The sequence below is a fragment of the Rhinatrema bivittatum genome, chromosome 6, assembly GCF_901001135.1.
Source record: "Rhinatrema bivittatum chromosome 6, aRhiBiv1.1, whole genome shotgun sequence".
NCBI lineage: Eukaryota > Metazoa > Chordata > Amphibia > Gymnophiona > Rhinatrematidae > Rhinatrema > Rhinatrema bivittatum.
In genome coordinates, this window is record NC_042620.1 from 214,933,567 (window position 1) to 214,957,429 (window position 23,863).

Genomic DNA, 23,863 nt, shown 5'->3' on the forward strand with positions numbered 1-23,863 from the left:
TCGGTTATTTACTCTTTCAGATAGTAGAAAGACTAGGGGACACTCCATGAAGTTAGCATGGGGCACATTTAAAACTAATCGGAGAAAGTTCTTTTTTACTCAACGCACAATTAAACTCTGGAATTTGTTGCCAGAGAATGTGGTTCATGCAGTTAGTATAGCTGTGTTTAAAAAAGGATTGGATAAGTTCTTGGAGGAGAAGTCCATTACCTGCTATTAAGTTCACTTAGAGAATAGCCACTGCCATTAGAAATGGTTACATAGAATAGACTTAGTTTTTGGGTACTTGCCAGGTTCTTATGGCCTGGATTGGCCACTGTTGGAAACAGGATGCTGGGCTTGATGGACCCTTGGTCTGACCCAGTATGGCATTTTCTTATGTTCTTATGATCCAGGGCTAGGATCTGTTCCCATAAGCCTTCAATTTACAACTACCCAGAGATTTTCCTCTTATTTTATACCCTCCTGTATTATGTTCTGGTATGGTTGTGGACTCTGAATCGTAGTGAGAGATGACTCTACCCACAGGGAGGAGCCCTGTGGGGACTCACCACGATAGGCGTGGCCTCAGTTGAGACGGACACAGTTAGTAATGAGACTTTATTAGACTGGAACATAGGTGAAGTACCCACCGAGTGGGAAGAAGACACAGTCCAGAGTAGTAAGGTGGCTCAGTGATGATATCCCTGGTAGTGGCCTGCAGAGTGGGGTACACCAGGGAACTCCTCCTCCAGATGAACACTTCTCAGGGGTAGATCTGGTAGTGGCCCGCAGTGCGGGGTACACCGAGAATCAGCACTGATGTTGGTAAGAGAAGTGCAGGAGGTCAGAAGAGCAGAATAGATGAGGGTACTCACTCTGAAGTGTAGAAGCAGGTATGCTGAGGCGAGCATGGTAGTGGCCCAAGGCACGGGGTACATCGGAGGTTCCATCAGCAAGATAGTAGCAAACAAGTAGCATACTCACAAGGCTGAACAAGGCTGGGTCCCAATATGAGTAGACGGAGTCTCCAGGCAGGAAGGCCCTCCGAGGAGCGGATAGCCAGAACGCAACAAAGCCATCGAGGAGCAGGTACCTTAAGCATCAAGACCCAGAGTGCAGGAATGAGTTGAGAGTAGCAAATAGCGAAGCGTCTCCAAGTGGAGTGGAATTCAGCAGGAAGGAAGTCCTTGCTAACTTGTAGGAAGGTGACATCATGCGGAAGGGACACCCCCGAGGTTCCCACCAGGACATATTTAAGAGAGGGCCTGGTGCGTGTGCCCTAGGTAATCCCCGATTTCAAGATGGCTGACAGGATCGCCCACGCTGTCCCAGGGATGCCGGGGAAGGCAGCGTTTGCAGGCAGAGACTGCCATTCTACCAAGAATCGCTGGTGCATGGAAAAAAGAGGTGAGCATCAGAGGTTGCAGCCATCTGCAACCGGGCGCAACACCCTGGCCCCAACATACCTAGTCTGGTCATTACAGAGACAGTCTTGGGCTGGGCATCATGTACCAGGGCTCCTTCCATAATCCTGCAATCATGGGTCCTGAATCCGACCTCCAGATGTCAATCTTAAGCAAGGACCATGACTCCCTTCTCCACCCCCAGGTGGCTGTGAACATGGCCTCCACAGCCAATCTGAGGAACAAAAACTCAAGTCCATAATTGAACTGGGGACCTTCCACATGGCAGAGCACAACACTTGACAGCTGAATCACCAGGCCAGCACACAACTATTTGCTTTCTAAGAAAAAACTGGCTTTGACTTTTGGAAGGCAAAAGAGCCTTACAATTGTAAATTAGTCAAAAGATGTGATAGGAGTATACTACCGTCCACCTGGTCAAGATGATGAGACGGACACTGAAATGCTAAGAGAAATTAGGGAAGCTAACAAAATTGGTAGTGCGGTAATAATGGGAGACTTCAATTACCCCAATATTGACTGGGTAAATGTATCATCGGGACATGCTAGAGAGATAACGTTCCTGGATGGAATAAATGATAGCTTTATGGAGCAATTGGTTCAGGAACCAATGAGAGAGGGAGCAATTTTAGACCTAATTCTCAGAAGAGCACAGGATTTGGTGAGAGAGGTAACGGTGGTGGGGCCGCTTTGGCAATAGTGATCATAATATGATCAAATTTGAATTAATGACTGGAAGAGGAACAGTATGCAAACCACGGCTCTCGTGCTAAACTTTCAAAAGTGAAACTTTGATAAAATGAGAAAAATTGTTAGAAAAAAACTGAAAGGAGCAGCTACAAAAGTAAAAAGTGTGCAAGAGGCATGGTCATTGTTTAAAAAAATGCCATTCTAGAAGCACAGTCCAGATGTATTCCACACATTAAAAAAGGTGGAAAGAAGGCAAAACGATTACCGGCATGGTTAAAAGGGGAGGTGAAAGAAGCTATTTTAGCCAAAAGATCTTCATTCAAAAATTGGAAGAAGGATCCAACAGAAGAAAATAGGATAATGCATAAACATTGGCAAGTTAAATGTAAGACACTGATAAGACAGGCTAAGAGAATTTGAAAAGAAGTTGGCAATAGAAGCAAAAACTCACAGTAAAAACTTTTTAAAATATATCCGAAGCAGAAAGCTTATGAGGGAGTCAGACGGTTAGATGATAGAGTGGTTAAAGGGGCACTTAGAGAAGATAAGGCCATCACGGAAGGATTAAATGATTTCTTTGCTTCTGTGTTTACTGAAGAGGATGTTGGGGAGATACCCATACTGGAGAAGGTTTTCATGCATAATGATTCAGATGGACTGAATCAAATCACGGTGAACCTAGAAGATGTGGTAGACCTGATTGACAAACTGAAGAGTAGTAAATCACCTGGACCGGATGGTATACACCCTAGAGTTCTGAAGCAACTAAAAAAATGAAATTTCAGGCCTATTCGTAAAAATTTGTAACCTATCATTAAAATCATCCATTGTACCTGAAGACTGGAGGATAGCTAATGTAACCCCAATATTTATAAAGGGCTCCAGGGACGATCTGGGAAACTACAGACCGGTTAGCCTGACTTCAGTGCCAGGAAAAATAGTGGAAAGTGTTCTAAACATCAAAATCACAGAACATAGAGAAAGACATCATTTAATGGAACAAAGTCAGCATGGCATTACCCATGGCATTACCCATGGCAAGTCTTGCCTCACAAATCTGCTTCACTTTTTGAAGGAGTTAATAAACATGTGGATAAAGGTGAACCAGTAGATGTAGTGTACTTGGATTTTCAGAAGGCGTTTGACAAAGTTCCTCATGAGAGGCTTCTAGGAAAAGTAAAAAGTCATGGAATAGGTGGCGATGTCCTTTCCTGGATTACAAACTGGCTAAAAGATAGGAAACAGAGGGTAGAATTAAATGGACAATTTTCTCAGTGGAAGGGAGAGGGCAGTGGAGTTCCTCAGGGATCTGTACTGGGACCCTTACTTTTCAATATATTTATAAATGATCTGGAAAGAAATTTGACGAGTGAGATAATCAAATTTGCAGATGATACAAAATTGTTCAGAGTAGTTAAATCACAAGTAGATTGTGATAAATTGCAGGAAGACCTTGTGAGACTGGAAAATTGGGCATCAAAATGGCAGATGAAATTTAATGTGGATAAGTGCAAGGTGATGCATATAGGGAAAAATGACCCATGCATAGTTATACAATGTTAGGTTCCATATTAGGTGCTACAACCCAAGAAAGAGATCTAGGCGTCATAGTGGATAACACATTGAAATCATCAGTTCAGTGTGCTGTGGCAATCAAAAAATCAAACAGAATGTTGGGAATTATTAGAAAGGGAATGATGAATAAAACGGAAAATGTCATAATGCCTCTGTATTGCTCCATGGTGAGACCGCACCTTGAATACTGTGTACAATTCTGGTCGCCGCATCTCAAAAAAGATATAATTGCGATGGAGAAGGGCTTCCAAAATAAGGGAATGGAACAGCTACCCTATGAGGAAAGACTAAAGAGGTTAGGACTTTTCAGCTTGGAGAAAAGACAGCTGAGGGGGGATATGATAGAGGTGAATAAAATCATGTAAGGTCTAGAATGGGTAGATGTGAATCGATTATTTACTCTTTCAGATAATAGACTAGGGGGCACCCTATGAAGTTAGCATGTGGCACATTTAAAACTAATCGGAAAAAGTTCTTCACTGAACGCACAATTAAACTCTGGAATTTGTTGCCAGAGGATGTGGTTAGTGCAGTTAGTATAGCTGCGTTTAAAAAAGGATTGGATAAGTCCTTGGAGGAGAAGTCCATTACCTGCTATTAATTAAGTTGTCTTAGAAAATAGCCACTGCTATTACTAGCAACGGTAACATGAAATAGACTTAGTTTTTGGGTACTTGCCAGGTTCTTATGGCCTGGATTGCCCACTGTTGGAAACAGAATGCTGGGCTTGATGGACCCTTGGTCTGACCCAGTATGGCATGTTCTTATGTTCTTAAATACATATACATCACTGAATATTTGAGTATTGTATGGATGACAGAATGAAACTGCATGGGTATGACTGTACAAGTATAACAAATAGGTGAGTGAATAGAATATGAAAAGGTAAAATACAACAAACTGTTCTACTATAAATGTGTGTATATTTGAATAAATGTAACTGCATGATACATGTCTGTATGTTTGCCAGCAATTCCTGATCTATTAGACAATCTAGTAAAAGGCTTTTGAAAAGCTATTAACAGACCTTGATGACTAAAAAGCCTTTTGTTAGCATTTAGACAAATGTATGTATTTCTTCATAGCAATAAATTGAATCTGTTGCTTTAAATGAATGGACTGTTTTATGTATCTTTTCCTCCTTTTATTTGAAATGCCATCCCCATGAGGCGTACATCATGATATATTGACTTCCCATGAGATGTTACTGAAATTTCTTTAAATGTTTTTATTTTCCAGGTTGGATTTGGGCGTGAGAAGGTTAAGGGCCTGAAGATGGTCCTCCCCTCTCTAAGTATTCACCTACAGGCTCATTTTAAAATGAACGTGCGTGCACCCATACACGTGCGTATTGGCGCACAAGCAAAGAGACACGGGAATTTTAAATCGTGCGCATATGTTTTAAAATACACCGACCTCATGTACGTATGCTGCTAAATTTAAGAGGTTACTCAAGCACAGGTAGTGCACGTGTCTTCCATAGAACTCTGTCAGCTTTTACACGCATTAATGAAGGTGGATTTTAAAACAGGCACGCGTGAGGGACAACCCAGTTTTTCCAAAGCAGACCGCCAGTTTGGCCAGGTAATATTGAGGCATTCCAGACCCGTTCTTCATCCTGCAGGCTTTCCAGTTGCCCTAGACTACTTACCCTGTCCTGCAAGCCCCAAAACTCGATATCTATAGACTTACAGGTCGATTTTTAAAAGCATTGCTTGCACAGAAATGCCTACATATGTGGGTATGTGAGCCGCGCTAGTAATGCAATTTTTTTAAAAACTGCAAAATATGCACCTGTGTGCATGTAAGGAAAAGGGGCAGGACATGGGCAGGGCCAAGAATGAATGCGTAACTCCAAATTTTAAAACCGAAAACTACAGTGCGCGTGCTCTCGATATCCATGGAACTTTACTGCTGCTCTTGATGAGAAGCAGGTCTGTGGATATTGAATTTCAGCTTATAGGACAGGGGAGAGGTCTGGATGAACTGTGGGGCATGTAGGTTGAAGAACTAAGGAGGTCTGAAAGGCCTCGCTATTAACTGGACAAACTAGTGGACTTATTGCAGTACTGGGAATGTGCCTCATGCGAGTATGTGTTTTTTTAAATTCATTGACATATGCGCATAAAAGCCATCAAGATCCTATGGAAGACACACCCGCTAGCTATGCTCGAGTAACCTCTTAAAATTAGGAGTATACTTGCCTGCAGTTGGTGCATTTTAAAACATATGCATGCAAGTGTGCACTAGATTAAATATCCCAGCGTATCCTTGCACACATGGATGGGTGCACACATGCTCATTATAAAATCAACCTCTTGCTCCTCTTCTGGAGCAGCAGTAAAGTTACCCAAACAACAAACCGATGCGCGCCACGGTCTCCATTTTTAAAATATGGAGTCATGCTGTTCGCCCCGTCCCGGAACACCCATGGTCCGCCCTCGCCCCACCCCTTTTCCGCCAAATAATTTTTGATGTGCACACCAGTATATACACACATACTTTGCGGCTTTTTAAAATCTGTATTGCTCGCATGTGGCCCACATTCACATATATGTGGCCATATTTGCATGAGCAACACTTTTAACATCTACCTCTTGGCATATAAATAAATCTTAAAAGTGGCCAATCCCTTGAGTTATGTGATTTAGCAATAGTATGCTTTCCAGATTATGACACAGAACATTGACTGCAGCCTATTATGGCTGATATCACTCTATACAAAAGGTCCACAACTGCAGTTCCTGAGGGCCACAGAAAAAGTAGCTGGCTTTTAGGCTGTCCACAATGAATGGTACATTTGTATGTATTTGGTCTGAGAACCAAGTTAATTTGCATATTTCCAATACCCTGAAAATCAGACCTGTTAGCAGCCCCTGAGCATCCCTGGTCTATAAAGTATAAGCAACTAATCATGCTGAATGAAATCACAGTACGGTACATCAAAAAAATCAACAGTTTTTGGTCTATTTCTTCCAAATGGCTATGCCTTATCCTTCCACTCCCCCCTCCCCATTACCCAGCAGTGAAATTATCACTACAACACAATTTAACTTTATTTCATTGATATCATTTCTCCACTAGAAAAAGTAATGGAAAAAAAAACCAAACTCTGCACCTGTTTGTTGAGCAATCAGATGGGGAAAATGTATTCAACAGTTGCTATGCGAACTAATAGTGACGACTCTTGGATGAAAATAAACTGCTCTCTTTTACATCTATTTTTGGATGTATTATGTTGCATCACATCAAGACATAATTTCAAAATTGTATGTGTCCTTTCAAACAATGCATTGCATCATTAGTCATCTCATAAAATGGCATGGCTGCTTTACAAATACTGCATGCACTTAATCTGTCTTTTAATAGCTAAACTGACACAAACGGAATGCATGCCAACAAAAACAATCCTTCAAACCTCACCATAAAATTCTCGTGAAGGGGAAATAGACAGAAACACATGTGAGTGCATGCAACAAGGCCCCCTTTCTGAAAATAAGAGCTTCTTCTCAGCAGAGGTGAAGATGCATAATATGTAGGCTAACAAAATAACAGGAAACAAATTAACCCCTGGGCAGGATGGAACCTTTAACTCCAGTTAAAGGAACCCAGGGGGCAGGGCACATAGAAAGAATTTTGAGTAGTTGTGCATAAAGGGTCCATCTCAATGTCTCAATGAAAACTCTGTTCTTCCTACTGGATAGCTTTACTCTCTGAGGTTCAGGCTCCTAAGTATGGGGATGAGCAATAGCTCTGATACTCTGCTTCTTTGCAATTAAGCCCTGTCTCTGACCTTTAGTTCACAGCACTGCCAATTTATATTTTCTTTGCATCCAATAAACACACAGGAGAAGAATGATGGCTTCCAACTTTATTACTGATAGTTTAATCAGATGATTGAAACATATTTACATTTCTCATATTTGATTAGCTTCAATAAATAATATGACAGTAGATAGAATAAACGTGATTTCACATCTGCTAGTAAAGTCTCTTAAACACTTTGGAAGCACTACTTATTTACAATGAAATTTATTCTTTTCCCACTTACTTAAATTCCTCAGATTTATGTAGATTGAAAATAGTTCAATCCTCCTTCACCTCCCAATTTGATTCTTAAATCTTCCCACTAAAATGGTTAGAAAGTATACAGTTTGAATATTTAATCAGAACTTAGTCCCAGATTTAATATCTTCCAAGCAATCCTTTTAGACATCCTTTAATCCTCAGACAGCACCAGAAGGGTACCTCACTCTCCTTCTTGATTTTGTTAACTCCTTAGGCAGCGCCTGGTTGGAACTTCTCACCCCTTCATGTAAAATTTCCCTCAATAGTTACAAAGTTCTTGTTACCTTTATGTTATATCTTCTTCATTTCTCCTGGTAGTGCACTTTACTGGGATCCCTGGCATTAGAAAGAATTTGTAACACCTCTGTATCTTTCTGGATGACAGACTTCCCTCTTCCAAAGTTTTGGTATAGTGACTCCCAGGTACCATGGGTTATCAGTTTCAAGTGAAAAAAATATTAGATATAACACAGTAACATAGAAATGATGGCAGAAAAAGATCAAATGGTCCATCCAGTCTACCCAGCAAGCTTCCCTAGGTAGCAACTGCTACCCCATGTTTCTCTTAAGGGTCATAACTGCCGCTCGGTGCAGTTCTCCCAAGCTTTATGATAACCCATAAAAATTTCAGGTAACAACCTTTTTTACTGGGTGATGAGCTTTCTTGAAACTTCAGACAGTGCTGCTTGATGTGCGTTGCTTATGCACTTTGCCATAGAAGCAGTCCTGTGTTTTTTCCCTTATGTCTGTGTATCAGTACCCCAGACTGTGGAAGTCAGGGCCCTCTGTTGTCATCTGAATCCAATTCCTCTTCCCCCCCCCCCCCCCCCCTGCCGTCTAAGATTAAAAGCATCAAGGCATATTGGTCAAGGGAAGTACTGGTAATCTCCATGCCCTCTGCTAAGGGTAGTACCCACCGCCACAGCAAGTACTTACCCCCTGCACGCTTTCTTCATTTCCTTTAGGGACTAGGCCATATGCTTTTTTCCTTTATGTCTGCATATCAGTATCTCAGACCATAGAACTTGGGGCCCTTTGTTGTTTTCTGAATTCAATTCCCCTTTTCCCTCCTGCTGTTGAAGCAGGGAGCAATAAAGAACCCAAAAAGGAAAAAATTAAGCAAGAAGCAGGAAAGATGGAATAAAACTTCCTTACCTCCAAACAGAGGAGAAAGTGCAAAAAGACAGTTAAAGCAAAAGTAAAATTCCTCTCCAGGGTCACCAGATAGTTTAAGTCCTCTGGAAGAGAGACAAAAGACTGCCAGAGTCTTCCCTTACGCAGGATCTAACCTTGCACAGTAGATGCCCCAATCCACTGCTAAGGGCTACCAAGGCTCTCACAGGGAATTCTCAAAATTTGGCTTAAAATAGTCCAAGACAATCTTTAATGGCTGGAATAGACAAGTCAGCGGAGGCTGGCTCCTAAATGGGGAAATTTCCTTAATCCCTTCCCATAAATGAGGAAAAAGTAAAGCAGGAGACAGGGAACAACCTGTTAATTCTAGCTCCAAACTAAAAATCCATGAAAATTAGCAGGTGCGATGGGATGATAAGCAGCTAGGACCCACCATCTGCATGTTCCAACATGGGGGAGCAAAACTCACACCTCTCTCAAATATCGTTACACAGGACCTCCCCATGTTAATAGTACACTCCTTCAGTAAGGGGAAACTGAAGATCCCTTACATAAGTTGCAAGCGCATTCAGCCTCTCTAGGTTTTGCAACTGTGAAGATTATTACAAGGCCAGATAGGAAGGTATGGGGGTGTGGTTTTGGATTTTGAATGGGGAGTTTATATGCTCATCTACTCAGGATAGTAGAGAGCCAAACAGGAAGACAACTATAAATCTTTTAAACTCCGTAAACTGCTTTGATCTAAATTAGGAAGGCTGGTATATAAATACCTATAAATAAATAAATAAATAAGATTTCAGTAAGGAGTGATTTTCTACAAATAGTCAAGCTTCTAAGGCTGGCAGTTGGGATATATCTTTAGCAATTAGACAGAATTACTGGGAAGAGTTGATAAGCCAATTGTTCTTTTTCTGCTGTATCTATGTCACTATTTTTTACTGCGTTATTATTTTATCTATATGCAGTACATACATGTGTGCCAATTAGATAATCAACCACCAATCATTTTAAACCCTGGATATTTTATATGCCGATTTATAAAATCTAAATAAGTGGAATCTTTATATACTGCACTGTATTCAATTTATATGTAATACTAGCAAAATGTGCCCAGCGTTGCTCAGATAATCTGGTCTACATCAGCCTCTTGTCGAGAACATAGAACATAAGAAAATGCCATACTGGGTCAGACCAAGGGTCCATCAAGCCCAGCATCCTGTTTCCAACAGTGGCTAATCCAGGCCATAAGAACCTGGCAAGTACCCAAAAACTAAGTCTATTCCATTGTAACCATTGCTAATGCAGTGGCTATTCTCTAAGGGGCGGATTTTCAGAGCCCTGCTCGCGTAATCTGCCCAAACCGGGCGGATTTACGCGAGCAGGGCACCTGCGCGCCGGTGAGCCTATTTTACATAGGCCTCACCGGCGCGCGCAGATACCCCGGGACTCGCGTAAGTCCCGGGGGTTTCAGCGTGGGGCGTGTCGGGGAGGCGTGTCGGGGGGCGGGGGCCGGATGTGTGCGGCATTGCGGGGGGGCGTGTCTGGCAGCGTTTTGGGGGCGGGTATATGGGGCGTGGCTACGGCCCGGGGGCGTGGGCCGCGCCCTCCGTACCCGCCCCCCAGGTCGCGGCCCGGCGCGCAGGAGGCCCGTGGCGCGCGGGGATTTACGCCTACCTCCGGGAGGCGTAAATCCCCGACATAAGGTAGGATGGGGGTTTAGACAGGGCCGGGCGGGTGGGTTAGGTAGGGGAAGGAGGGGAAGGTGAGGGGAGGGCAAAGGAAAGTTCCCTTCTAGGCTGCTCCGATTTCGGAGCGGCCTAGGAGGGAACGGGGGTAGGCTGCGCGGCTCGGCGCGCGCAGGCTATACGAAATCAATAGCCTTGCGCGCGCCGATCCAGGATTTTAGCCGATACGCGCGTATCTACTAAAATCCAGCGTACTTTTGTTTGCGCCTGGAGCGCAAACAAAAGTAGGCTGTTCGCGCTCGTCTGAAAATCTACCCCTAAGTGAACTTAATAGCAGGTAATGGACTTCTCCTCCAAGAACGCATGTATGCGTGCCTGTGTTTATGTGGGCGAGGGAGGACTGGGCTTGTGCCTGTGTATGAGTGTCTGTGCCTGTGTGTGTGCTTGCTTATGCATGTGCAAGCCAGTGTGTGCATGTGTGGGAGCCTGTGTGTGCTTTTGTGAGCTTGTGTGCATTTCTGCATGTTTGCATGAGTTTGTGTGCTTCTGCATGCTTGTGTGCGCTTCTGTTTACTAGCACGAACTTGTGTGTATGTTTGTGCAAGCTTGCCTGCATTTTGTGTGCACTTGCAGAAGTTAGCATATGCACTTGTGTGAGCTTGCATGCACTTGTGTATTCTTGTACTTGTACATGCTTGCACTACCTTTCATGCACACTGGTGCAAGCTTGTGTGTGCTTCTGCCTGACTGTCCCTGTGTGTGGGAGGGTGGAGACAGGGCTTCTCAGACACAGCATATTAGTGAATACTAACCCGAGCAATTCCAGATATCTGGTCAATAACAGCTTGTGTTTAAGAGTGTGTGCCTGCCTGTGTCTGTGGGTATGGCTGCCTCCGCATGTGTGTGTTTTTTTGAAGAGCTGGGGTGTGTGTGTGTGTGTGTGTGTGTGAGAATGTGTCTGCCTGTATGTACATGGGGGTCTCTATTATACACTTGTCTTCAAAAATACAATAATGCTATATTGGAAATCTCATACCACAATTGCAGCTGTTTATTAACCATTACCTATAACCTTTGTGGCCCTCGAGGGTGGACCCTTATCCTGGAGCCATGGAGAATGGCTCCCTGGTAGGGACCAGGAAGCACCTTCCCCCAGGGGGTGGAGCCCTGGAGGAGAGAGAGGCTAGGATGAGCTTCACCACTGGAAGCCCGCGGTCCCCCCGGGTGGAGCCCGTAGGGACCTGGGCCGCTTGGACTTAGGTGAGCCTTGCAGGGTCTCCTGGAGAAGTAGTAAACAGGTATGCCCATGGACAACAAGGGAGCGCGTCAGACTCGAGATTGTGGTTCAGATGGAACAAGGAAGACCAGAACAACGTAGGCAATGACAAGGCAAGGGACAGAGCCAGAATCAGGAGACGTGGTCAATCAGGCAGAGGTCAGAATCCGGGAGTCAGAGGAGTAGTCAGCAAGGCAGAGGTCAGGTTCCAGAGGTCAGACGAGGTTACAAGGCAGGCAGAGGTCAGGATGCAGGCAGCAGACAGGAAGGTCGAGGAACAGGCCAAGGTCAGTACCAGAGAGACAGTCCGAGGGTAGTACCTGGGAGACGAACAGACAGATGCAGGAACAGAGGGACACTGGAACAGTAGGATGCAGGAACAAGGCGAGAACAGTAGGATTCTGGAACAAGGCTGGAACAAGACTGGAACGAGGCTTAGAATGCAGTGACAATCTAGCACACAATACAATGCCGACCCGATTGCCAAGGCAAGGAAGTGCAGGTAGTGACTTCCTTAAGTAGTTCCTTCAATCAGGGCGCACCGCAGAGCTAGGACCCGCACCTGGCCCTACAAGAGGCCGGGCAGTCCGCACTCGTAGGGGTGTGGCCATCGCCACAGGAGGCACCGAACTCCAGCGACCACTGCCATGGGACACCGAGGCCTGGAGACGCTTCCGGCTGCCGCTGGGGAGGCCAACCCGGGACCTGCAGAGGAGCCAGAGAGGTGAGCAGGCCCATGCGCGGGCCAGATGCGGACAGGGCAGCAACAACCTTCATATATAAATAAACAGATAAATATGGCGTTAGCTTTTTTTATATCTAATTTGGTGAAAATCTAACACATCTGCAGTCATTCAACAAACAACGTCACATTTATACAACAACAAACAATGTATATCATTATTTAAAAACATATCAACAAACCTAAACCATACAGAGGTTCCCTTTATGACTAAACATGCTACTACACTCAGGATAGCCAACAAGTCTGTCAATTTTTCATTGGTAGAAGAGTGAAGCAACTTTAGCGAATCCATATTAAAGAGAACCTCCACATGAAGATATGTTTGACACGACATTCCTTGAGATTTCATAAATTGTTTTTATATATAACCCCATTCTTCAGCAGTACCCCTAATGCCATGTTCAGCTACTGTTGATCTATATATGAAGGTTATAGGTAATGGTTAATAAACAGCTGCAATTGTGGTTTGAGATTTCCAATGTAGCATTATTGTATTTTTGAAGACAAGTGTATAATAGATCTCTATAATATCTAAAGTGATTCAGGGGATACAATTTGTTTATTTATATGTTTATGATTTTGGTTGGTCTCTCAGTTTTAGAAGACCAGTAAATGTCATTTATATTATCCAATATATATACAGTGTGTGTCTATATATATCAGTTCTAACCAACTTCTAGATCTAGTTGAAAGCTAAAACTTTGCACACTAATATTTCACGTATTCAAAATAACAGGAAAAGTGTTTTTTTTGTTTTTTTTAAAACATGGAGGAATAAGCTCTTAAAGCATTTACATTTTTTTAACTAAATAGGTTGAATTGACTCCCATATAGCTGTGGCATGAGCAGATCTGTTTGCCTGAGCTCCTGATGGTCTTATTTTTAGTGTATAATAATGAAGAGGAGCAAAAACTTTTTATTCCACATCAATGTAGACAAACATTTATTGCTTACTGTGTCAAAGTGCCATATGCAAAGTATTCAAACATTGGAAGATTTTTAAAATAAGTAAAAGAGCATCAAATGAACCAGAAAAAAGCACACCTCAACCTTCTGACCTTATGTCCTGGCCATCATCATGTGCCCTCAATGTCCCAATTTTTTCATTAAATCTTCATTATAATATTAATGCAGACTGTATGTGCCAATCTCTTCCGTGTCCCCGATGGACCACTTGTATTCTCATAAACAAAATTTATGATGTCCCAGTAACTGAAAAAATAGGAAATTGTTCAATGAGTACTTATCTTATTTTCTAAAAAAAGGTGGTGGTTGTATATCATTTTTAACAAACCACTTCCAGCTCATAGAAGATTTTTAAATGAAAAAAATCCCAACATGATGTGTTCCACGATTTAAAGTTAACCTTTGTTTCAGTTGGGGACCTGTGAAAACAAACTTTGAACAAAACTTTAGGTAAGGTGAACGAATTACAATACAAATATTCTTTTCATGGTACTTTGCTTTTGAGCCATAATTTGATATGGAATCTCAAGTCCCTGAGAATCATCTGATAAACTTTTCCTAGTTAAAGTTAACATAGGCCTCCATCTGAGGATGGAGAACTTAGAGAACGCTAACTGACAGCTGATTGAGCTGTCCTCAGTCTTTTTTCTTTTCTCCATGAGATATGCTTAAAATATGTCACTGAGGCATTGGGGATAGTGAAAGAAGCTTTTCCCCCAAAATCTAAACTATATTATTTACCTCAGAGGAGAAAACGGAGAAATAAGGACAAGGCCATGGAAGGATAGTTTCTGTTAATAAACTGATGCTGGACACATCAGAAGAGGTTATGACATCCATCCTCCTACCCTTTTATGTTTTCCGCATAGGCCAAGATTAGATGCTGATGACTTATTTTCACCACAAGAATATATTTTTTATAGGGAAAAAGAACTACATTTTCGCAGATATCTCCATTTTTGCTCAGAAAAGATGCAATCTTTTATTTTATGTAGTCCTTTGTCTTTGCAAGTGTTGCAACATGTTGATAGATCAAATATATTTTCTATGATCTCATACATTTCAAAACTTTTCTGAGAACCAAGTCTAGGGCACATCTAGAAATTGTGGATGTGCATTATTTCCACTTTTGAATGAGAGAGTCTATTCATCTTTTTCTGGTTAATAAGAACTTTTTTTCTTGTTTGAATAGTGGAATCTCCATTATTGTAGCCTTTAGATCATGAACTTCTGTATTTCCTATGAATGTATTTAAAAGCTGCCCCTGCAAGAGAGAGCAGGACTCCGCTGTCATCTCTCGGGTCCCGTGAATAAGGGCTGTCTTTGCGGCTGGAACATCTCGGCTTGCTGACTTCCCCTAACAGCGGACTCCTTCTGCTCCTGCCTCTTTCTTCTGTGATGTCGCCGGTGACAGAAGTGAAGAGTCAGAGGGCCACGAATGGGGCATTCACCATCTGGACCTGCAAGACTGAGCAGGATTTCATTGTCATCTCTCAGATTCTGTGAATAAGGGATGGCCTTGCAGCTGGAGCATCTGGACCTGCCTGACTTCCCCCAACAGCGGATTCCATCTGCTCCCACCTTTTAAGGTGATGTCGCCGGCGGTGGGAGTGAAGAGCCAGGGGACCATTAATGGCACATTCACCATCTGCCCCTGCACGAGAAAGCAGGATCCTATTGGCATCCCTTGGGTCCTATGATTAAGGGCTGTCCTTATGGCTGGAGCATCTCGACTTGTCTGACCTCCCCCTAACAGCAGACTCCATCTGCCCCCACTTCTTCCGGTAACATCGTCAGTGGAGGAAGTGTAGAATCGGGGCCATGAATGGTGCAACATGCCATAATGTGCATGCCTCATTCGCATGCACGAAGGAGCACGAACAAAGAAGCAGGCTCCTTACACGCGCCTGAGTACACATTCAAATAAGTTTTATCCACTTCCTTTAACCTATTGAAATTTGCATCTTTTTCAGTTATTTGGACACTGGACTTCAACTATCCATCATAGTTATCTGACTACTATACGTGAATAACCTCTGTATCTAATTGTTATTACAGGTGGTTTATATTATAATGTGTCTGCAAACAGATGTTAACCCTATTTCAGTAATTTTAGGCAGAGGACGCTAAGGAACTCTACCATATAAGCACTGTAATGATAGGTCCATACCTAATTTCAAAAGCTAAAGCTCCTAAGAAAGAAATATTTGAGATTAATCATTATAAAATCTTATTGCTGAATGCAAAGTCTGTAAAAAAAAAAAAATAAATAAATAAAACTATGATCATTTTTCATGTATTTGTAGAGCCTAATCCGATATTATTTGTATAACGAATCTTGGCTATTTGAATATGACCAGATTTGCTTAAATCAGCTGTTGATCACCCCAAAACCAATTGATAACGCAGTCTCATTCATAGCATGGGAGAAGGAGGTCTGTTGATTGCATTTAAAAAACATTTACAATTACAAGTTAATTTAGAAATGAACCACTCATGAAATACTAATAGTTACCATACCAGTAGGAACTGGAATATATAAGTATGCTGTATCCCACCAGGTCATCTCACAAACATTTTCCTCTATAACTGAAAGTCTTATTACATCTGAGATAAATCTAAACACCATACTGATAGGAAATTTTAACATTTACAAAGATGAAAAATCCACCATCCGCAGCATGAGAACCAGACTTTCTGTTAGCAATGTCAGCATTAGGCTTTATACAAATAAAGAGCCAGCACATGAGGAAGGACACATGCTTGATCTTATCTTTCTAAACAAGTTTCTCAATATGTTTGGAACTCTTATGTAAAAGTAAGGAAGTAGTATGGTCAGAATGTTTTGTTACACTTACAAATCTATGTCACTGTTCTGCCTGTTACACAGCCTCCCTGCCAGTAGAGGTCATCAGTGAGTCTCCCTCACAGCTGCTATAGGCATTTCCTCGCTGATCATGTGACATGGCAGCTCCAGCCCTACTTAATCTAGCCTGCCATTCCCTTCTTGCTTCACCTCTGCCCCTTGACCTGGCCATCTTGCCTGCTTTCCTACCTTGCCTTGAGGCCTACCTTGGTCTCTTGCCTTTCAGGCCTCTTTGCCTTCCTCTGTGGCATCATGGGCCTTCCTGCCTTGCTCAGTGGCCTCCCGGACCTTCCTATCCTGCCTTGTGGCCTTCAGGCCTTCTAGTTCGCCTAGCCAGCCTAGTGCCCTGTTTCGGCTTTCTTGTTTCTTGTTGTCTATTCTAGTCCTGTCCTTGTCTAGCCCTGACCTTGTCCAGTTCTATCCTAGTCCTGTCTAGTCACTAGTCGGCTGGTCTGGTCCAGTTCAGTCCCTTGTCTGTTTCCCAGGCCTTACCCTTGTTCTTTGTCTCAGGCTTTGCCCTTTCCTCTGGTCCCAGCCAGCCCTTGATTCTAGTCCATGGCTTTAACCCTGCTTGAAAACACACCTGCCTGCCCTCAGTTCCTGCCTGTATCTTGGTAAAGTTCCCAGCCTGTGCTTTGTTCCAGCTTCCAGCTTGTGTCATGTCCCACCTACCAGCCTGTGACATGTTCTAGCTCCAGCTATGTTTCTAGACTTGGCCTATCAAATTCCAGCTAAGTCTTGCCAGCCACCAGAACCCAAGGACTCAACCTGTGGAGGAAGTGGCTGATATAGGCAGAAGACCCAGTCCTGTCCTGCTCCCGAGTCTGGCCCTACTCTTGCTGGGGGAAATCCCAGCCCCACCTACCTGATCCATGACACTACAAGAGTGACTTAGTAATGAGTGCAAAAAACAGAGTTGTTACTTATCTAGCGGCCACATTGCTAGTGGTGTTAAGAGAACAATGGATACCTGGTCTAATGAAACCATCACTCAATGACCCAGCAGATCTAGTTAAACATTATAATGATTCACTACAACAAACTATTGAACAAATTGATCCATTGAAATTAATTAAACCACAACAAGATACCATTGCCCCTTGGTATAATGAAGAACTAAGGTTAGCTAAAGCCAACTGAGATTGGCTTAAAGAAAATGGTGAAAATCAGTGACATCCTTTGATAAATCCCAATATTTGGACTGTTTAAAATCATATAGAGATTACTCAGAGAAAGCTAAAAAGACCTTTTTATTATAAAAAGATTCAAGCACCAGGAAACTCTACTAGTCAGCTATTTAAAACAGTAAAATCTCTAAGAAAAGATCATAATCTACAAATGATTAGGGCAGCACATAAGACTGAGATCAGTTGTGAAGGTTTGCAAAATCCTTTAATGATAAGGTGGAAAAGGTTTGTACTTCCTTTGCAGAAAGTATAAAAATCTCAGATTCAGGGATTAATAATACCTGCTAGGACAAATGTCAGTATGTTTCACAAATAAAATTGTGCAGATAATTCCAAGTTAAACACAATGTCTCTGGTCCATTGGATATATGTAACATAGGAATGGTTAAAAACACTACAAGAGGATCTCTCTCCTTATTTAGCAAGACTAATCAATGCATCCCTAAAAAAGGTATTCTCCCAGATCAAATGAAATTCACTACAGTTATGCCAATATTTAAAAACAATAACCTTGATCATGAAGATCCAGCAAATTACCATCCAGTGTCTTTAACAATTCTAGCAAAAATAATTGAAAAAGCAGTACTGATGCAATTACAAGAGTTCTTAGCTGACAATGACATCTTAGATGCATTTCAATTTGGATTCCATCCACACCATAACACTGAGACGCTATTGATGTCTATGTTGGACATATTCAGAAGGTTTTGAGATGCCAAATCATATAAATTCTGATACTCTTCTACATCTCGGCCGCATTTAATACTATAAATAAACCACCACATTTTGTTGCAATGCCTTAAAGATATAGGTTTAGCTGGGAAAGTATTACAATGGATTGAATCTTTTTTTATGCAAGCATAAGTTTCAAGTAAGGGCAAATGATCAGACCTCAAGTTGATTTAATACAACCATTGGGGTGCCCCAGGGATCGGCCTTGTCAGCTTTATTTAATGTTTATCTGTGTCCAGTCTGTAGCCTACTAGCAAATTTAGGGGTAGGCTCCAGACTGTAAGTAGATGACATTCAGATATTTGCTCCTATATTGTCATCTATCCCAGAAGCTCTTGCCCAAGTAGGACAATTCATAAATACAATCAGTGACTGGATATTTGAAAACAAACTTGTACTTAATGTTGGAAAAGCTAACATCATCATATTGAGCAGATTTCCATCTGAAGACTACCCTAAATGCTTTCAATTTAACAACCAGAATACTAATATCTCCCAGGTAGTGAGAGACCTGGGGGTAAAATTGGAATCTGATTTGTCAGTGAAAGAGAATATCAGGCAAGTAGCAACTAGTGATTTTATAAAACGGAAGGAATTACAGGGATGGAAGTCTCTTCTAATAAGTTACTTTTGCAATATAGTCCAGTCATTAGTCATTTCTGAACTGGACTATTGCAACACTCTATGTATCTGTGCCTAAGTGTACATGTTACGCTGTTTAATGTAGTGCAGTCTGCAGAACGCAGCAACAAGGCTATTGACAGGTACCAGACTGTGTGGCCATATTACTCCAGCTTTATGTTCCCTCCACTGGTTTCCCATAAATGGAGGATACAATTTAAAATTGTAACAATGACTTACCGTGTGCTAAATGGTGACAATCCAATGTGTGTAAATTCAGCCCTAGAGTTGTATAAGCCATCTCATATGCTTAGGTCAGCAGAGCAGATCTTATTAGAAATACCAACTGCAAAACAGGTAAGACGAGATGAGGGAGAGATCTATTTTTTTTTTTTTTTTAATTTTTTATTTATGCCAGATATTTTACAAAACAAACAGCAATAACAGTTTGCTAAATATACAGGTGCAAGCAAATTCACAAACCTAAATAGTAATCATTGTTTAAGGAATCAATCCCTGTTATAAAGTAATTAAAGAGCCAAGATAACATACATTATGAGCAATTTAAAGGAAAATTTTAACTAAGAAATTTGTGGTACAACACTTTCATTACCAATGCTAGGAATCTGTATAGGTAATTTGGCATCAAGAAATTTCCTTAACTCATTAGGGTCCAAAAACACATACCTTTGCTGTTGATGTTTCACAACGCATTTACATGGATAATAAATTGTACTCTGAGCACCTATAGTTCTTAACTCTTGATTCATCTGAAGGAATTCCTTCTGCGAATTTGGGTGGTCCTTGTTATGTCTGGGAAGTCCATACCTTCTGACCCAAGAAGAGTTTATCTCTATTCTTTAAAGACAATTTCAATATCTTATCTCTTTCTGAATTTTTTGTAAACTTTACACATAGAGTTCCCCTAAATTCTACCTGTTCTGACATAGTTTTGTTCTAAGAAGGCAGTTAGATTATTAATTCCACCTTGTGATGTTATATTTGCTGAGCTGCTTCCTGCATTTCGTTATTCCTTTTTCCCAATGAAATAAAGAAAATTTTTTCAATAGAAGGTAACTCAGTTATATCAAGCATTAGGGAGAGATCTTTTTATGTGGCTGGTTCACATTTGTGGAATATAATCTTATCAAATGAGATTCAGAACATCAAGTGTTATCTGACTTTTAGAAAGCACGCCAAAGCTTTCTTTTTTAAGCAAGCTTTTAATCTTGAAATGTAATTCTTTTTTAGTTGCTATTTATGTTTAAGAATGTGTATGATTTGGTTTGATTTTTATCTGCTGTTTGTCATTTTTATTTGAGTCTTTATTATGACTTTGTACATTTCTCTTGAACATCTTTACATTAATTTGTATATGTACTTCTGTTACCTGCCTAGAATTATGGATAGAGCAGATTATTGTTGGGATCCTGCCCACGGCGGCCCCACAGGCAGTCCCCCTACCTTTTTCGTGGCAAAGCTGCTGCTGATGCCATCCTCCGCAGCCTGGAGGCCGTGGCTGTCTCCTGTCCCTCATGGCAGGCTGAGCCGCCCGATGCCTCCTTCCCTTCTTTGCGGCAGGAAGTTACTGCCAGGGTCCTTGAGCGGCAGGGAAGCCGTCTCACAGCCGGTGCCTGCCTGTTCATCTTCTTTACAGCAGTGAGCCGCTTCTTGTCAGGCCTTCCACATGGCGGAGACGCCGATGGGGAAAAGCCCGCGGCCCTCAGCGAAGACATCATCACCCTTTGCCTGCTTCATTCAGCCCTATAAAAGGGCCCTGCTTCAGTTCTTCAGGGCCTTCAGATCCGGTCTTCACAGCATCGGTGGTCTCCTCCTGATCCAGGTCCTCCGTGGTTTTCTTTTGCCTTGAATGGATCTTTGTTCCATGTTCTTCGTGTTCCTGAACCTCCTTCATCTTGATGTTCCTGGTCTCGTCCCTCGTCGGAGCTCCCTCTTCCCTGTTTCATGTGCCTATGTTCCAGATGTCCAGTTTTCCTGACGTCTAGATGTTCCAAGTCCAGATGTCCTGATGTCCATGATTCGGAAAGACCCCATCAGAGAGGCATATAAAGGACCCTTCAAGTCCCCCCTACTAAATACACCCGTCTGACATCCCACCAATGAACATTCCTTCTCCACAGCTGGCCCGGTTCTTGGAATAAACTACCGACCGACCTAAGACTGGAACCCTGCCTCCTTACCCTTTCGAAGAAAACTTAAGACATGGCTTTTCCTCCAAGCCTTCCACTACACAAATGTATCATCAAGAAACTCAAGGAACTAATGTTCGCTAATGCTCACTAATGTTCACTAATTTCTTGATCTATATGTACTTCTCCTCTCTGCTTACTTCCCAGCTACTATAGCTCTCCCAAGTTCAATACCCTTGTTTTATGTAACGTTGCTCGTTTCGGCCTTCTTGTTTGGTTCTCTGGTTATCCCCTAGTTCCATGTAAACCGGACTGATATGAATCCCATTCATGAAGTCCGGTATAGAAATATGTTAAATAAATAAATGTTCATGTACCTGATGTCCGATGTTCCTGTCCATGACTATGTTCGTTCCATGTACCTGTTGTTCGATGTTCCTGTCCTGACTATGTTCGTCTCATCTTCAGCTCTTCGTCCAGTTCCTAGGTCCCTCGTCTGTTCACCCTTCCTGGCAGTGCCACCTGTCGTGGTCTGTGACCAGCCCATGGGGGGGCTCTGTAGGGCGCCTCGTGGTACAAGGCCTTCTTCTCATTCTGCAGCGCAAGCCTCCGGAAGACCTCCTGTTTTTAATGCCTTGCTTCTGAGAATCCTGCGTCTTGAATCCTGTCCCGGTCTTTCGGAGTTCCTTGTGCCTGCTTCCGTCCATGCCTAAGACTCTTCCAGAACTTGCTCATACTTCAGCGTGTCCATGACCAGCCACAGGCGGGATGTGTAGGGCGTGCCCTGGTGCAGGCATCTCCTGAATCTTCGTCATGTCCTGGCTTCAAGTTCCATTGCCTCGTCTGGAGTCTGCTTCGCATTCAGCGTGGTCCGTGACCAGCCATGGGCAGCTATGTAGGGCGTGCTGTGATGCAGTTCTCATCCAGTACTTTCGCCTGACTCATGAATCCTTGCCTGAAACTTCCAAGCAACCTGAACCCTTGTCTGAGCCCTCCGAGTATCCCGAGTATCCAAGTCTTCGTCTGAATCCTCCGAGTATCCTTGTTCCTGCCCTCACGAGTGCGTGAGTCCGTCTGGCCTCACGCACTCGTCATTCCCAAGTGGCAGATCCAGAAGGGCTATCAAGTGGCCGGAGGGCTACTCTCAAGACCAGCATTGCATTGCTGGGTCTCATTGGTGCGTGTAGGTCCAGTGGAGGGCTGAACTTGCCTTGTTCCTGTTCTGGATATTCCTCGCCTTGTCTTCAGTCCAGCCTTGCTCCTGCTCCACCAGTGCTCGTACCTGCTCACCTCTTGTGGTGTGTCTTGGGGCTCCTCCCTGAGCCGCGCCGTGATCAAAGGGCTCACATCCTCCCTTGAGATGGGACCGCACCTCCGCACTCCTAACAGGGCCTGAAGGCCGTGCTCCTAACAGTTATAAATTGTGAAAATAAATTAAATAAACAAATAATATATACTATTGAGAATAATTTGAGAAAAAAATCCCAAACATAACTTATATGAAATTGTATATCAGGGGTTTCAAAGATGGTGATTTAAAATCTGAAATCAGATATTTTATTTTTGAAAACTAAGGATACTTAAAAATATGGGATAGTTTTGAGTTAGAATTAAATTTTAATCATTATAAATACATTATTTTTTACTGAAACCACTACCAGTTCCAATTATAACACATAAAGGAGAATAATCAGTCATAAGAATGTAAACAAGATAGCATAATAGGTAATAAATGATGCCCTTGATCCATTCTGGTCCTTGCCATGGGTGCACTTAGGGAATGCCACAGACCATGCAAGGCCCCATGACCGTCCTGAGGTTCCTTTACAGGGCATAGAGGGGGAACACGTTTTCAAGACTCTTAGGGCTCTGTCTCCCTGCGGGCTTTTCTGCATACCTGTTAGTCACATCAAAAATCAATCTTCCACTTGCACCTTGTTGTTTAAAATAAAGTCTGTACTCAAAAGAAACTGGTGGCAAAACAGAAATCCAAAACTTAGCACACATAGTATAGTGTACCATACTGTAACAAAATTCCACGGCACAAAAACAAAAAACACCGTCTCTTTTCACCTCTCATTCAAACAGGCTGGTTCTTTGGGACAGGGACCCTCTTCTTCCTTGTGTCCTCCCACCACCTGTTTGGCAGATGAAATCTGGCTCTCTAATGACATTTTCTCTTCCTCTCACTCTCTACTGTGAGTCTTGGCTGATTCAGGTGAATTTTTCCAGGCAGGTTATTCTTTCTCCTGCCACCTCCCAATACATTGCTGCACCAACTCTTCCTCTTCTCCTAACTCCCAGGTACTTCCACCTTGCAATACTTTTCTTCCACTCAACCTTCATGGGACCTCTCTAAGGAGATGAGTCCTAGGGAGCCCCCTCAGTGGGAGAGGATTCTATTTCCAATCCTACTCCTGTTCACTCTCAATAATCCATCCACAATGACTCCCTTAATCAAGAGGGAGCAGGGGGTATTATAATACTACTTTACCCCTCCCAATGGGGAATGGTGTTCTTCCTTACTACATCTACCACTCTTCTGACATCACCAATAGGCAGGGTCTAATGAGACTTCTGTCACACTGAGGACAATCAGAGCAGCTGAAGCCACTTACTGCAGACTTGTAAAGGGCAGGGACACTTTCCTAAGGCCCCTTTACATATATAACCATACCTGGGAAGTTTTTAAGTTGTACTCACCCTGAGATTGCTGTTGCTTAGCAGAGGGTAGGGGGAGGGGAAAGGAATGGAATAATATG